The sequence below is a fragment of the Natator depressus genome, chromosome 2, assembly GCF_965152275.1.
Source record: "Natator depressus isolate rNatDep1 chromosome 2, rNatDep2.hap1, whole genome shotgun sequence".
Taxonomy (NCBI): Eukaryota; Metazoa; Chordata; order Testudines; family Cheloniidae; genus Natator; species Natator depressus.
In genome coordinates, this window is record NC_134235.1 from 97257256 (window position 1) to 97274880 (window position 17625).

General features: G+C 41.4%; 1 long non-coding RNA gene across 1 annotated transcript in view; it reads right to left on the minus strand.

Annotated features, from left to right (window-relative positions):
• LOC141981476 (uncharacterized) overlaps positions 1-7153 on the minus strand; it is a 37085-nt gene extending 29932 nt beyond the window's left edge. The window contains exon 1 of the long non-coding RNA XR_012637793.1: positions 7079-7153. This is a non-coding gene — a long non-coding RNA (uncharacterized LOC141981476). The remainder of the gene's footprint in view (positions 1-7078) is intronic.
• Positions 7154-17625: the final 10472 nt, after the last annotated feature.

Below are 17625 nucleotides of genomic sequence, written 5' to 3' on the forward strand. Positions count from 1 at the left end.
ATCTAGGCTGCCTGCAAACAAAATAAAATTCAATACTACAGTGGAGGGTGGAACACAGGAAAATACAGTGACAATTGACTAAAAAAAATACTTTCTCATTCAATTCCTGGCTGTCTCTCCAACTGTGATGGGCACCAGATTTTCAGATCATTAAACAGATGATTAGTTACCAGTTTGGTGGCTCTGGTATCCACAGATAAATAGGCAATTTTGGCGTATCTGCAAACAGCTTGACACATCTGTAAAAACTGTCAACCCTGCTTCTCAGATTCTGCAAGGGAGCCTCATGTCAAAACTTCCTGGTTAATAAAGACAGGCATTTTTTTAAAAAAGAACTACAGAAAAATTAAAAGAGATAAGTTGGACAATATAAGCTCTCCAGGGCAGGGGCTGTCTCTGATACGTCTGTACAGTACCTAACACAAAGAAGCCGTGGCCTCCAGGTGCAACTTTAATACAGTAATAATAACAACTGCTAGCAGAAGCTTCACTGCATTGCTCCATCAGTGTGCTACAACCCTACCCTAGAAGAGGCCTCATCTCAGAATGAAAAGGTAGTTCAGATCTCTGCACTCATTCCATCTTTGGCCACTGAGATCATTATTAAAGGTTTGGGCACCCATTCACTCACTATATGACTGAGATCATCATGTAATTCCACATAGGTCACTGCCAACAAATCTGAGTCATATTCAGACCAATGACTTGAAAGAAAATGGCTCTGTTTCCCTTTGCCTATCCCATTAAGGGACTGTTCCCAGGTAAGACATTGGGCTAGAGTCTGCATCACATTCTGGCCCCCTTGCACCCATTCAGACAGTGCCAAGGGGTCAGATTCTGACCAGACCTCAGCAGTGGAAAATTCCTTTGAAGAAGGGGAACTCCTAGCTGGCATAAAGCAGGAAGAACAACCCCCATTATTAGCTGTCTCCACACACCCCAGCGTTGAAGGAATACTTGGGGAGACAAGGGTCCAGGCATGGCAGATCTCCACTCAGCTATGTTGATTCTCCAATGGCATAAAGGACCACATACCAGTAGCTTAAGTTACAGCAACCTCTAGTTTGCTGTAGCTCTGATCAGAGCTGGGTCAGCACAGGGAACAGTAAGCAGATTCCCAGTGGTCCCCATGCCCTTGCATTAAGAGGTGCTTGGACACTTTGTGGGGGGGGGGGGATTGTTGAGGGAGAAAAATCAAAACCAACAGCAAAACTCCCCATTACTTCAGTGCAAACAAAACTGAGCACCTACTTTCTGATATCTTTCAGTGCTGTCCTATGATTTATCTACTTTCCATCTTTTCCTAAATAATTCTAACTTCATTTTTTCCACAGACAATATGCACTCAAAGAAATTACAATGAATCCGTTTTGGTTTGGTTTCTCATTTGAAAAGAAAAAATATCTTAAAAGCTATATGAATGAGATTTACAGAGATAAATGTTTGCAAGGAGAGAAAAAAATCATGAAAAGAGAAATGTGGAAAATTGTGTACTTTAAATCAAAAGTAAAAATAGAATGCACCCAGCTATGTACTTTTAAGTCATTGTGCTTTAAAAGTGTCAGTCTATTTACCTGTTTTATGGGAATCGTGCTGGTACTAGCTAGAAAAAGCACGGTTATCTAGCAATCAGCCACAGAGGAGAAAAACAAATTGCAAAGATTATCAAGCTTCTGCAGTTAACAGTGATTGAGGCTAAGTTAGAAGAATCATCAGCAACTTTTGGTTACCCAACAGCTCCCTGCTAGCAATGAAAATAGGGGCAGAAACTATGCACAATACAAAATAACACAATACAAAACTAAACAAGATGTAAGAGAGCTTGATTCACGATGCTTAATATTATGGAAGATGTAAATGTTCAACAGTATTTCACAGCAGAATATTTTCATTTGATCATTACACATTATCCTGGGCATCCAAGTAAGAACAGACTCCATATAATGCAATGGTTCACGCAACATCCTAAAAAACTAAATGCAATGATTTTGTATCCTGTTTTTCTAATATGAGGCAATGGCCCACAGTTTCTAAAATTATGTTTAAATAATTTTGCTTTGAGAAAGCAAGTAAAAATACAGAGGGGAAAAAAACCAGGAATCTACTATAGTGGTAAGGTGGCATGATGCTAACAATTTTCCACAGACAGAGATTAAAAAGGTATAGTTAGACCATTACACAGAAAGCATTTGAACAGGCAAGCAACTTTAAACATGCAAATAGTTTCATTGGCTTTGAGTTAAAAGATGCCTACCTATTAGGACTATTCAAGTGTCTAAGTGCTTTGCTGGAATGGGGGTTTCATCAGCAAGTTAAAGGTCTTGTAATTGGCTTGCAGAGGTGAATGAGGTATGGCATGCCTAACTCAGGAAACCTGCTCTTTTAGCAGATTGGCACAACTCCCAGTTTTGTACCATGACATCCAGTCAAGTTGATTTTCTCCATTTGTTAATTCTGCTAATTGCTCAGAATAAACCTGATCTGTGACCAAGTACCGTTTTCCCAGCTACTTTACCAACATAGTGATGTTAGACACTCAAAAAGAGATTCAACAATTCTTTGTGAAATTTGCTCTTATTTGGATTTCATCCAAATTATCTGCACAGCTCCATTAAAGTACAGCAAACCAGGCTAAGGATTAATGTGCCCGTAAAGAATGCTGTATGCTGTCCATATGGATGAGGTTCAGGTTGACTCCATTCCAAAATGAGGCTTTTAAAAAATTATTTAATAAAAAAGACATTATGGATGGCAAACAAAGTAGTTAAAACATCTCCCAAGAATCTAATGAGTTGAAAAAGCCTGTGTTGAAATATTAAAAATGTTGGGTTGTTGATTTCATCTATAGTCACTTCTCCTTTCATTTTGCAACATCTACACTCTATGACTTTCAACCAAGAAAGGTCGTAGTTAATTGTAACTTCAGGGAGCATTGTTCCTTAATTATATTACTCAACATTTAATTGCCAGCATATTGGTATGCAGTTAGAAGGCGTACAGGACCAGGTAAAAAAATAAAAATAAAAGCAGTTTGAGTGTATAAGTTGTGACTGTTATTCAACAAAAAATGTTAAGAAATTAGGTCCAAATATACACTTAAAAGTCTGAACATTTATCCAAACTAAATTTGAATCTGTTGGTTCAAATTCATACCTAGTGTAAGTAGGAGCAACTTTCACTTATGTCAACACAATTGGACTCTGAAGCTGTCTGAATCTGACCCTTTGATTCTGCAAAACAGGGCTGGAGATCTCACAAGAAAAGGTTCTCATATGAAATTACTTCCCGAAGGAAGACAGCCAGGAAATATCACAGGAACCACAACAAGCGATCAAAAGTAATACTGACATTTTATGGCATTATATGAATTGTTGGAAGGCCTTCATTTAGAGTAATGTATTTGGTTCTGGTTCCTTATCTCAAAAGAGATATAACAGAATGAAGAGGGTCCAGAGACTGGCAAGTTTCATTTGTTCAGAGGTGCCCAAATATTTGGAATAGCACCCATGACATTTCCACTGCACTTGCTTACTCAGTGACAGCAACGTCCCATTCCTTAAGATCACCTTTCTCTGTAAGCTAATACCTTGCTTTTTGATCCAGATTTACATAAATCAATATTGAAAGACTCAATGAACAACAGCCAAATGAGAGGCTGTGGCACATTCTTCCTACCTCAGAAACAGAAACAAATTATCTGGCCTAGAACCCCCACTACTGAAGGCCCAAATCCTGTTATTTTTCTTGCTTCTGATATAGAGGAACTAGCTGTCTCTGCTTCAGCCCCCATATCTAACAGATAACTGCTTTGGTTATACATGTCCCTCAGTGACATCAATTCCTTTTGTTGTGTGTGTAAGTAGGAATTCCATAAGACATGTAAAATATGTATGATAAGTCTCCAACTCATCCTAGACAAAAGCTGTCAAGCATAATCTTACACCATATGTGCATTTTTATGTTTCTATGTCTCTATGTGTTGGTCATCTCTCCCCCACACCCTTTTACTCTATTTTCCCTCACTGTGCATGATTGAACACAGTCTCTTCCAAAAGGCCCCTCACAGATAGTTTCCAGATGTGAGTCAAATAACTCATATTTCAAAGTCAAATAACTTTGAGCCCTATGAATTATTCTGATAGATCTCTGTTTGCCACTTTGATCAAGCTGTTGTTCACACGTGCATCTATTACAGTTCTGTTAATTATCAATTTACTACCAAACTTCTACAGTTCTCTTTTCTTTGATATTTGTGAAAACAATGACTAGATACAGTATGTACTATGACAGGTTTCAGAGTAACAGCCGTGTTAGTCTGTATTCGCAAAAAGAAAAGGAGTACTTGTGGCACCTTAGAGACTAACCAATTTATTTGAGCATAAGCTTTCGTGAGCTACAGATCACTTCATTGGATGCATACTGTGGAAAATACAGAAGATGTTTTTATACACACAAACCATGAAAAAATGGGTGTTTATGTACTATGTGTGACACGGTACAAGAGCGTGGGCGAAGGTAGATACATTAGTTCCACGTTAAGCAGGTCCCTTTCCCCTGGGTAAGATAACAAGGACTATCCCAGAACACTCAGGAACTTTCTAAAACTAATTAAGGCAGGCAGGCTAATTAGGATACCTGTAGCCAATTGGGAAGCTGCTAGAATTAATTAAGGCTAATCAGGACACCTGGTTTAAAAAGGCTGTCACTCCAGTTAGTGAGGTGCGGGCGTAAGGAGCTGGGAGTGAGAGGACTTTCTGCTGGAGGACTGAGGAGTACAAGCATTAACACATACCAAAAGGAAGGTCCTGTGGTGAGGACAAAGAAGGTGTTGGGAGGAGGCCATGGGGGAGTAGCCCAGGGAGTTGTAGCTGTTGCACAGCTGTTCCAGGAGGAACTCTAGACAGCTGCATTCCACAGGGCCCTGGGCTGGAACCCGGGGTAGAGGGCGGGCCTGGGTTCCCCCCAAACCTCCCAACTCTGGACCCAACACAGGAGGTTCCACCAGAGGGGAAGGTCTCTGAGCTGTTCCCCGACCCACATGGTGGATCAGCAGAAACTGTGGGGATTGTTCTTACTCTTTTTTTTCCCATGCTGGCCAGTGATGAGGTTATCTGAGTGAAAGGCAGATTTGAGCCATGAAAGTGGCCAAACTGAAGGCTACTGTGAATCTCGGAGGTGAGCAAAATCCACCAATAAGGGCAGGACCCACCAAGGTAGAAGAGGAACTTTATCACATATGTTACATAAATGGGCCACTACTCCTATTCCTCCCACACAATCTACATGCATAAATTATTGGATATAACTATTGAGAGATCAAACACGTAACTAGAGGCATGTTTCTCAATATGGTTATGAAGAATTAATTCTATGTATAGAACATTATTCAATAAGAGACTTTCAACCAATCAGCACAGAAAAGTCAAATGCTGTTCTCTTGCAATACCCAAAATCTTGCATTATGCCATGCCATTCACATCATTCTAGTTTCACACCAAGTAGTTTCCAAATAGTTGTTCACTTTTTTGGTCTTGTTCTCTACTCATTTTTCACCCAAGCATGCTTCTGAAATGGACACCAATGGAGAATTTGGTGAAACAGCACAAATTTTAAGCCCCCGCAGAGAAATAAGTACTTACATATTTCGTTAAAGATAGTACTTGGTTGAACATTTAGAATTATTCCTATTTTAGAGTAACCTTCATAGTGGAATATAAGAGGTAACAAATGGCTCCTATGCTGAAATGGCTTCTACAGTCAAACTTGAAATTCATTTTAGTATTTAATCACCTAAAAGCAATTTAGTCTTGTGTACTTCTTACCACAATCATTAGATATACCTTAAATATACCTTCTTCCTGCTGCAGCTGCAAATTCTCTTGAAGCTGAATTGACAGAAGATTTTAAAAAAAAACATCCGATGATGTGAGCTGTAGCTCACGAAAGCTTACGCTCAAATAAATTGGTTAGTCTCTAAGGTGCCACAAGTGCTCCTTTTCTTATTGTTATGAATATTTTCTTTGACTGGACTCTGAATTGCACAGAAGAATGATGCACTGGAGTCCGATCCTGGGATTCAGAATAGCTAGAAGAGGTTTTCCTTTTGTTTTTGGGGGCGGTTGTGAGATTTTTTTACATCACCAACAATAAAGATAACCTCCTAGTAAAATCATCAAAAAGATATTTTTTTTGCTTTGCTTATTATAGTGTTAAACTTTTAGTATACTATCAGAGTTTCATACACATAACAATCAAACCCTGAACTCAATAGAACCACTGCCTTTTGTCTGAGTGTAAAGCAACAGTAGTGTGTTTGTCACCAACTCATAGCAGGCTCAAGAAAAATGGTTATCAGTCTGCTACTGCCTTCTAGCTCAAGTGGGAGGGGCTCGCACTTTTAGATAACAGAGGTCCAGTTCATTCCTCACAATCAACTCCTAAGTATCTTACATAAGCCAATCACTGCCAGGGGCTAAAAGCATTCTCCCACAATGTGTTAGGTCTTCCAATCCACAATGATGAACAGTAGAGCTGGTGGGAAAAAATATATTTCACAACAAAATCAATTTTTTTCATAATTTTCCTGGAAATTGTGTCGGATATTCTGGCAATGCAGAGGGGATTTAGGGTGGGTGGGCTTTCTTAGTGGATTGTTTCTTCCCATCATTGGGAACTCCTGCTTAGAATTCTAGCTTAGAATATACGACATTTGGTGTAGCAGAAATTGCAGGTTCAACAGCAGAACAAATGTGCTTGGTCTACCCTCATAGCTGACCAATAAACCTCTCCATTCAGCAATATTCAGAGGGGTGACCATTAGCTGAAATACTTTGTCATGGATTTCCAGATCTCCTCCACAGGACTGGAAAGACCTCTCTCTTTTCCATTCTAGTACCTGGAAAACTACTATGTTCTCCAAATGACAGTCAGCCTTTAAAGAAGACATTGAAAATGGGTAACACAGCCCCTGGAAGGAAATTCAGCCCCTCCCCCCCTTCCCCACTCCCAGCTCCACCCCCTACAGCTCCCTTGATACACTGTAAACATTATACTTTTAAAAAAATTACTTTTCTCTTACCATTGCCTCTGCTCCTTCCTCCGGGGCTGCAAAACTTGTTTGAGCAGCCAGGATTGCGTAACAGTCACATGCCTGAAATGCTAAAAAAAACAACAACAAAAAATTTTTTTAAATCAATATTGTGGCCTTCTGCAGCAAAATTATGCTATGTGGTGGTAGGTTTCTTAGCTTCTTTCAAAGGAAGAAAAAATAAATGCTACTCTCGTCTTTGAATTGGTAGAACCTTTGGTTCTGCCAGGAGGACCTCTGAGACAAGAGAGGCAGATGGAGGAGGACCCTGGAGGACCTGCTTGTTGGCATGCCCAAGCGGAACCTGTTCCTCAGGGTATAGGAGGATCAGGATCTTCAGTAGCTGGAGGCAGCAATGAACTGGCTCCTGAAGCAGAATACATGCCACTGGGAACTCATATACCAGGATTCATATAACTTGTGGCCCACCCACTATTAGACAATACTTTCTCAATTGACACCTATACAGCCGAAGTATTTCACTGTCTAGTAATTTACTGTAAAATATTTTTCCTTCCCACTCTGTTCACCATGTCATGCCCAGTTTTGGTTCTAAACTGCCAGGAATTCATTTCAAGAAATAGTACTAGAATTAAGTTTTAATTCAATGTTTGCAATATATGTATATACGCACACAGAGATAGAGAGAGAGAGAGCGCACACTACGCTTTCACATACTATTAAAGTGCATGCAGTATACACAGTAAAATGCAATAAATATTGCTAAGAAGTACTTACTGAATCTTAGAACCTTAAAATGAAAAGAGATTTAATGCAGTGTTATTCTACTGGAAGGAAATTATACAAGGGTATAAACAACAGCAGTCCTTAAGAATATTTTTAGCTTATTGTTTTACATTGTGTGTTCAGCCCTGCCAACTTCCCCATATAGCCTATAGATTTTCTAAGTCCTCTATTGGTCTTTGGGGTAAACCTCTAGTCTGTAGGAAATTTTGTTCCAATTGGCTGCCTTTTCCTATTCCCCTACCTGATGGCTAAAGGCAGCCACTCAAAACTGAAGGACAGCCTGACCCCTCAACACTTCCCAGTTGTTTAAGCGCTCAAACCTTTGATTTCAAAGCCAGCTGAGGAGAAGATGCTCACTGTTAGCTCTACAGCAACCCACCTCTCTCTGCCTATTCTTCAACACCCTTTCCCTATTAGGCCATGAGGGGTGAAGATGTTGCATTTCCTACTGTTCCCTCTCCACTGGAGATCTCAGGGCTGGCCAGAGAGACCCAGATAGGGAGTAGTGAAGTAGTATTCCCGATCACCCTGAGACATCCTCTGCCCCCCACTCTCTTGTGTGCTCACAGAGACATAGAAACATAAAAATGCACATATGGGTGCACGGGTGTAAGATTAAGCTAGACAGCTCTTGTCTAGGAAGAGTTGGAGATTTATCATACATATCCCCCATATGTGCCCCACCCTGATGTGCTGCCCCGTTTCCCTCTTTGCCCCCATCACACTTGATATGCTGTGTCCTGCACCATTCCTCCCACCTAACCTGAAGTTCCAGCTCCCTCAAAAGCTCTGAGTCTCTTCTAGGAAGCAGGGAGTGATGGACTACCCTCACTCTTCCTACTTCCTATCTTCAATATTCAGGGCACTGCCAAGAGGAGCCACTGCTCCCCAACCTGACGAGAACACAGATCTTCATTTTGAGAGATGGTCAAAAAGTGAAAAATCAAAGTTTGAAATGGTGAAGATCTTTCCATTTCACAGGGTTTGAAAAGGAGACATTTTTCATTTTGTCTTGAAATGTTTTCTGTTACCAATAGAAATAAAAACATTCAAAAACTAAGTTCTCAGTTTCTCACAAAAAATTACACTAGAAAAGAGGCCATTTTTGTATAAAATAAAACCCTTTTTGGTCCATACTATTTTGATAATCTCTAATATTCACTGACTACTCAGGAAAGGAATCTACAACCCCCTTTACTTTGGAGGATGAAAGATGGGGCCCTGCCAGGGGTACCTCATCACTACTAATCACAGGTACAAAACTGGTCAGTAGTTACCCACTGAACCCCCAGCAAGAATGAGTAGAAGAACACATAAAACCCAAGTGGAAATCGTCACAGAAGGGGTCTGTTGGCTTTGTTTTTGGGATAGTAACAGCTGATGGGAGGAAAATTGAAGGCCAGGCAGTGGGCTTTTGGGTTTTTTTGCGGGGGGCAGGGGAGGTAAAGGGGTAGGGATATTCCAGTAGTGTTCCCAAATCCCCCCACCCCCATGCTAATTTCATCTCCCTCATTCACAAGATAAATTGAGCCTGAGTGAGTGAGTGAGTACAGGGTTCAATCTGATTGAGATCAAAGTTCAACAGGAATATTTTCCCCAGCTCTAGTAATACTGTAAGACTTGGAAGGCTTTGTGAGTTCCTATGAACACTTGTCAAGACTTTTTTCCCCTTCTGCTTCATTTTAGATTGAAAGGATGCTGTCTGTAATAAAACCATGCCAAAAAGCAGAGTACCCACTTTCTTGTAGTTACATACAGAAATATGAGACTTACTAAATGTCAAAAAAAGCATATGTTGTTCATAATTATGTACCCGAAGCGAGAGATGGATTTGCGTAATTGAATGTCTTTAGACAGGCTTATAATGAACAACATGTGAAACTCAGTTTTTGGAGGTTTGATTGAAGAACCACATCCATCAGCTTTTCTGCATTGATATAGCACCTTTCACCCTGAAAGATGCCAGTTACTTACTACCTTCAGCTGATTTGAGATTTTACAGCAACATCACTTCATCCACCACTGTAACAACTCTCTCCGGGGTAAAACAAAATTCCACAGAAGCTTCAAGCAGAAAAGCAAGAGTTTCTTGCCAGGTTTGCAATGGGCTCTTTAATAACCATGGGTGTTAAGCTCTTCATGGAAAGTAAAACAAAGCACTCCTCTGAGCTTCTGAATATCTAGTTCTTTAAGCCTAAATATAAAGGCCAACATTTTCAGACCCGAGTGCCCAACGTGAGTGTCCTTATGTAGAACTGAGAGATTCAAACTACCCAAATCACATTGAAATGTAATTGAAAACTGAAATTAGGACATTAGAAGTCTGAAAGTCAGGCTGTTTATATGTAGGGCCTTAAGATGAGATTCAAGGCAATTTTGGTACCTAATCCCCTTAGGCTGGGATTTTTAAAGACACCTAAGGGTATGTGTACATTACAGGCACTATACTGGTATAACTATGTCAGCATAGCTATAGGCCTGTAGCCTAGACACAGACTACCTGTTTTCTGCAGGTGTAGGAATACCCCTTCTCCAAACAAAGTTAACTATGTCCATGGAAGTCCCCTTCTATTGGCATATCTCTGTCTACACGTGGGGTTTTGTTAGCATAGCAACGCTGGTCAGGGTCAATGGTGCTGGAACAATTTTTAGAGTGGAGGTGCTGAAGGTGAAAACCATGCATTTGGGTTACTACTACTTCAAGCCAGGGGGTGCAGCAGCCCATGCACCACCCCTAGTTTCAGTACCAATTGTCAGGGTATAGATTTTTCACAACCCTGACCGACGTAGTTATGCTAATATAACTTTTCAGTGTAGACCAGCCTAAGAAAGGTAACTCATATATCCCTTTGAATCTTAGGCCATGTCTACACTACAAAGTTATGGCGATTGAAGTGACATCGGCATACAGCTACCGCAGTTAGTACATCACTTATGTGCATGTGTACTTGGCTCCCTGTGTCACCGGTAAGCATACTCATCAGGAGTGCTTGTATTGATGCAGAGTGAGCCAAAGTAGTATGGTGGTGTTGTAGTGTGCTCTACCTGGCCTTGCTCTTTTGTGGCCTGGTGGAAATGGTGTGCTGATTGCTGTACATGTAGGTACAAAACATTGTCAATGCACCTATTGATTTTGTTTGTGAATGATCCTATGAGTTGTGTGGCGCTGTGCAGTAACAGATAATTAGTTGCTTTCAGAACTGCTGAGCATTCAGCAGCATGTGTTGTTAACTAATAAAGATGAATTATGTTCCAAATAATAGAATTTTATTCTGTAACAAAATCAGTGCAAAATTTTAAAAAATTTGCTATTTTAAAACAAATACATTAAAAACGTAATACATTCAGAGAACAGAACTTACGAAAGGGAAAAAGCATTCATGTCCATTTCTCCTACACATAAAACAACTGTGGCTTTCACAGGTCAGTGTACTTGAAGCTGTGATTGTCTTTATGTCCCCTGGGGTGGAGTGGTAGGGGTAGTGCACTGAGCCCCTGATGCCATGTGGAGTGCCGAGGCATACGGAGGTCCCTGAGTTTAATAGGCTACAGAGGGAGATGAGCTCAGTACTGTTGAACCCGGAGGTCCATCAGAGTCCGCAGCATCTGCTTTTGTTGCCTGAGAAGCCCCATTATGTCCTGGTACCTCTTCCTCTACTTTTCCTGCTGGGCCTCTCTCCTCTCCACTTTTTCCTTCTCCGGGTTGTCCATAATGTTCATCCTCCCGGTCCTGTGCTCACAGTCCACTGCAGCACTGGCTTGTAGGACCTCATTGAATATATCATGCCGTGTCCTCTTATTTCTCCTCCTTATCTGACTCAAGCATTCAGTCGGAGTGGTGGCGGAGACTCTGAAGGCCTCAATGGCGGCAGCTGCAGGTAAAACACACAGATGTATCATTGTTAGCTACAGAAAGCGACACTTAAGATGCTGAACTCACATCCCTTACTCCCTTAAAGTTTTCCCTTCTCACTATTGCTTGTGTATGCACCAGTTACAATACCAACAATAGTGAGTATGGCCTTCTGCGGTTGGGGAAACGAGGAGGGAATTGCTCAGCTGCGTGATTCTAATACATTAGGGAAGTGGCACTGAATACTGGCATTATTTCCAACAGGCGGTGCTGATTTTAGCTGATGTCTCACTCCTGAGGGTAACAGAGAGAGCACAGAGAGCACAGCTGCTGCTGCTGGCACCCCAAAGCCACCCAGGTCCATATAATGCTAGCCCGTGTACTGCAATGGTGCCTAATGGAGTTATCACTGTGTGGCATGGGAAGAAATACCACCGAGGAAGAACTAAGGCAGCCTTCCCTAGAAACCTTCAGCAGGGGATTGCAGAGTATCTCCATGAAAGTTTAACCGAGATCTCTCAGAAGGATGCAAGGGTCGTGCCACTGCAAATAAGCAAACTGCTCCTCATAGGATGCCCTGCCTAATTCTAGAGGGGAATGGAAAGCAGATAGCAACTCTATCTCTCTTGGTTGTACTACTACCTCCTCTAGCATGAGTGCATTAATGAAAAGTCAAAAGATATGTCCTGTTACTTTGGAGGCGCCATCCCTACAACGGAAAATTATCTACACACTTACCCAAGGTTCCGTCCCCTGCATCGGGCTCACCTGGGCTTGACTAGTGGGACTGGGTGGACAGCAGTGGAGTCAAAAACAGTTCCTGGCTCACCATGCAGCTAGATCCCCTGGTCACCTGTCCTCCATATTCCTCCTCCTCCTCCTCTTCCTCCTCACTGTTCACGGCCAGGGCCTGTGACTTGGAGGTATCCACGGTGCAGTGGGGGGGGTCTCCGCCAAGTATGGCGTGCAGCTCTTTGGCTCAGCACCAGATTGATTGTGGCCTCCCCGGCCTTTTCATACACCTGCCACAGCTCCTTGACTTTCGCGCAGCACTGCTGTTGATCCCTGCAGTACCCCTTCTCCTGCACCTCCTCAACGATCTGATCATAGATGTTGACATTTCCATGGCTGGTTCGGAGCTGTGCCTCCACAGCCTCCTCGCCCCACAAGCTCAGGAGATTCAGTGTCCCCTGTCTACTCCAGGAGGGAGTGCGTAGCCTGTGTGGTCAGCTGGGCAGTGGCACTGAACGATGGAGAGCTGCTAGGTGTGCTCACCATACCAGGCAAGCAGGAAAAGGGATTTAAAAAATGTGCGGGGCTTTAAAGGAGAAGGGTAGCTCCCACTGTCCATGGCCTCAGGGCGACTGGAATGGTCAGCATGTGGCATTGTGGGACAGCTAGGGTTGATATAAGTAACACAGTGTCTACACTTGCACTGCATTGACCTAAGTACATCAGCTGTGGCTCTGTGCTACTCAGGGAGGTGGTGTTACTATGTCGATGTAATGGGGCACTTACATCAATGGAAGGCAAATTTAAATGCAGACACATGCACAACTAGGTTGACGCAAGCTGCCTTATGTCAACCTAACTTTGTAGTGTAGACCAGGCCAATGCAACAAACAGTTGTAGAATGCAATGGGAGGAAGGGGAAGACAAGCTTACAGTATTATGGACAAAGTTGCATACATTGGTAGAATTTTGTAAGATTCATAGTCTGGTATCTTTTTTAAAAATAAGGGAAGAGAAAGAGACATTAATGAATCACTAACAGGCCCCATTTTTGCTGAAAATAAACAACAGCTTTGGTTTTAGAAGTTACTGTAAAAACTTTCTATTTTCACCTTTAGCTACCCAGTGCTGTGTAAGTAAAGGGTTCTCAACCTGGAGGTTGAGACCAGGTGCCAGGGGTGGTAATCAGTCTGCCTTTCCCATTTTCTTTATACGTGATGGGGGTCCTAGTTAGATAGGAGGGGATTTCAGGGAGGACCCAGTATGGAAAAGATAAAATCCAACCAGAAGCCTGACAAAACTGGCCCTGCTGCAGTGAAAGAGAGAGATTTACCACAGACTTCAGTGGGGTCAGGATTGCACCCTTGTTCAAACAGAACTTTTTTATGAATTTAAGGAAATCTGCATCACTGTTTCAGTTTTACTGCAGACCCAACAGTCAAATGAAAATATACACTGCATTGAACTAAAACCAGTTACACTAGCTCAGCCACATGCACATGCATCCAGCTTGACATCTCCCCACTGGAAATATGTCAGAAACTGATAGGGCTGAGATTGTCATTAAACAGTCAGTTAGCTGGAATGATTTTAACATGTTCCATTTGGTAGATGCTGCAGCAGAACTATCTCAGCCAAGTCAAGTGCAAAGAGACAATTAGGTATGTCCTCCGCTGCTCCGCATACCAATTGTTTCAATTCTGAAGGTTCAACTGAGTAACTATTTGGCTCCGTATCATTTTATTAATGCTATTGACAAGAAAAAATTATTCATAGTTATGCAACTTGAGAGGCAATTTTCTGAACTTTAATTTTAGTAATGACTTATGATTTTGGCCAACTCTGAAGACAGAAAAGGAGTACTTGTGGCACCTTAGAGACTAACAAATTTATTTGAGTATAAGCTTTCGTGAGCTACAGCTCACTTCATCGGATACATGCATGTGGCATGCAGGGGCGGTCGCATCTTTTTGCAGGACATCAAGAAACCAGATCGTGATAATTGGGAGAATGGGTTGACAGCAATCGAGTGTGCCTTGCGCCTGGAAAAGAATGTAAACCAGTCACTCCTTGATCTGCACAAGCTAGCAACTGACAAGAATGACCCTCATTTGTGTGACTTCATTGAAACTCCCATTGAAAGATCATTGAAAGATGCGACCGCCCCTGCATGCCCATGCATGTGGCACCTTAGAGACTAACAAATTTATTTGAGCATAAGCTTTTGTGAGCTACAGCTCACTTCATCGGATGCATGCATGGTCCCCACATCTGTACCCTAGAGTTCAGAGTGGGGAAGGAACCTTGACAGACCCCAGTTAGTATCTCCTCCTCTCTGTAAAAAGCAGCCTTATTCCAGCATCCAGTAATGATTATATGCCAGACCCTGCAGACAGAGTATTGACATTGATAAGCTAGAACCAGGGAGGTAGAAGACATAAATCAAAAAGGTAAGGCTGTGATTATGAAGCTGTTTATGAGGTCAATATTCTGTTTATATTACTGTTTGGATCAGGACTTCATCTACAAAAGGCAGAGCAAGTTGTCAGTCTGCATTTGGAAGTGTCTGGCCTCTCCCATAAACGTAAAAGTGTAAAAGTCTGGCCTCTCCCATAAAAAGTTTGTAAAAGTCTGGCCTCTCCCATAAAAGTGTCTGGCCTCTCCCATTTATTTGAGCATAAGCTTTCGTGAGCTACAGCTCACTTCATCGGATGCATGCACGAAAGCTTATGCTCAAATAAATTTGTTAGTCTCTAAGGTGCCACAAGTACTCCTTTTCTTTTTGCGAATACAGACTAGCATGGTTGCTACTCTGAAATCTGAAGACAGAGTTTATGGGAGAGGCCAGACACTTCCAAATGCAGATCAAATTCCATCACAGGCCACTGGGCATACCTACCACTAATAGTCAAAGATCAATTCATTGCCAAAATTAGGCTATCCCATCATATCATCTCCTCCATAAACTTATCAAGCTTAATCTTGAAGCCAGATATGTCTTTTGCCCCCACTGCTTCCCTTGGAAGGCTGTTCCAGAACTTCACTCCTCTGATGGTTAGAAACCTTCATCTAATTTCAAGTCTAAACTTCCTCATGGACAGTTTATATCCATTTGTCCTTGTGTCCACATTGGTACTGAGCTTAAATAATTCTTCTCCCTCTGTGGTATTTATCCCTCTGATATATTTATAGATTGCAATCATATCTCTTCTCAGCCTTCTTTTAGTTAGGCTAAACAAGCCAAGCTCTTTGAGTCTCCTTTCATAAGACAGGTTTTCCATTCCTCGGATCATCCTAGTAGCCCTTCTCTGTACCTGTGTTCCAGTTTGAATTCATCCTTCCTAAACATGGGAGACCAGAACTGCACACAATATTCCAGATGAGGTCTCACCAGTGCTTGTATAACGGTACTAAAACCTCCTTATCTCCACTGGAAATACCTCGCTTGATGCATCCCAAGACCGCATTGGCTTTTTTCAGGCGATATCACATTGGCGGCTCATAGTCATCCTGTGATCAACCAATACTCCAAGGTCTTTCTCCTCCTCTGTTACTTCCAAATGATGCGTTCCCAGTTTATAACAGAAATTCTTGTTTTTAATCCCTAAATGATTGACCTTGCAATTTTCACTATTAAATTTCATCCTATTGCTATTACTCCAGTTTACAAGGTCATCCACATCTTCCGGTATGATATCCCGGTCCTTCTCTGTATTGGCAATACCTCCCAGCTTTTTGTCATCCGCAAACTTTATTAGCACATTCCTACTTTTTGTGCCAAGGTCAGTAATAAAAAGATTAAATAAGATTGGTCCCAAAACCGATCCTTGAGGAATCTCCTTCCAGCCTGACAGTTCACCTTTCAGTGTGACCCGCTGTAGTCTCCCCTTTAACTAGTTCCTTATCCACCTTTCAATTTTCATACTGATCCCCATCTTTTCCAATTTAGCTAATAATTCTCCATGTGGAACCGTATCAAATGCCTTACTGAAATCAAGGTAAATTAGATCCACTTTGTCTAAAAAAATGTTACCTTCTCAAAGAAGGAAATCAGCTTGGTTTGACACGATCTACCTTTTGTAAAGCCACGTTGTATTTTGTCCCAATTACCATTGACCTCAATGTCCTTTACTTTCTCCTTCAAATTTTTTTCCAAGACCTTGCATACTATAGATGTCAAACTAAAAGACCTGTAGTTATCCGGGTCGCTTTTTATACCTTTCTTAAAAATAGGAACTATGTTAGCAATTCTCCAGTCATACGGTACAACCACTGAGTTTACAGATTGATTAAAAATTCTTGCTCGTAATTTCATGTGCCAGTTCCTTTAATATTCTTGGATGAAGATTATCTGGGCCCCCCGAGTTACTCCTATTAAGCTGTTTAAGGTTTGGCTTCTACCTCGGATGTGGTAATATCTACCTCCATATCCTCATTCCCATTTGTCGTCCTACCATTATCCCTAAGCTCCTCATTAGCCTCATTAAAAACTGAGGCAAAGTATTTGTTTAGATATTGGGCCATGCTTTGTCAATCTGTTGTATAGAAATGTAAAATCCAAGTATCTTTAATGAGAAATACTGCACACTGGTGGAACATTTAGCAACAGGATGATGGGTACCAGCAAATAAATGATATTACACTTAGTCACTACAATAAAAAAAAAAGTTTAAAACTCTGTAATCAAGTATACTCATATAAACTCATACAAGACCCAACCCATTCTTCACCTTCCTCCTCCCCCACTGCTTAACCTTTCTGAAAACACCAGAGGCAGCTGCATATTAGTGGTGCTGTCTATATATATAATTTGTGAGTTGCTTTGGGGTGAAAAGTCAAATACGTCTGTGTCCACTCCCACTTGGGAATAGCCTTCTAGTAAGCTCTCAGAAGACTTGTAAAAACTGTTCTACTTCAAGACTCCCTGTTCTCATTCTATACTAATGCATAATTGCAATTAATGTTAATGCTCACACTCCATGCACTGATCTGAAATTTGTTTCCCTATATAAATGTTATCAGCTAATCAAATATCTTCCATTCCTTGCAACTGTTTTAAGACATCAAACTACATTTTACCAGTCTCATTAGATGTGCTTCTGGCACAGCAGCCGTTCAGCCGATGATGTTTTTTAATTTTTGAATGTAGCTGTTTCATGGGGTGCCTTTTAATCTTTTTTCGTTTTATGGCTGAACAGTCACTGTT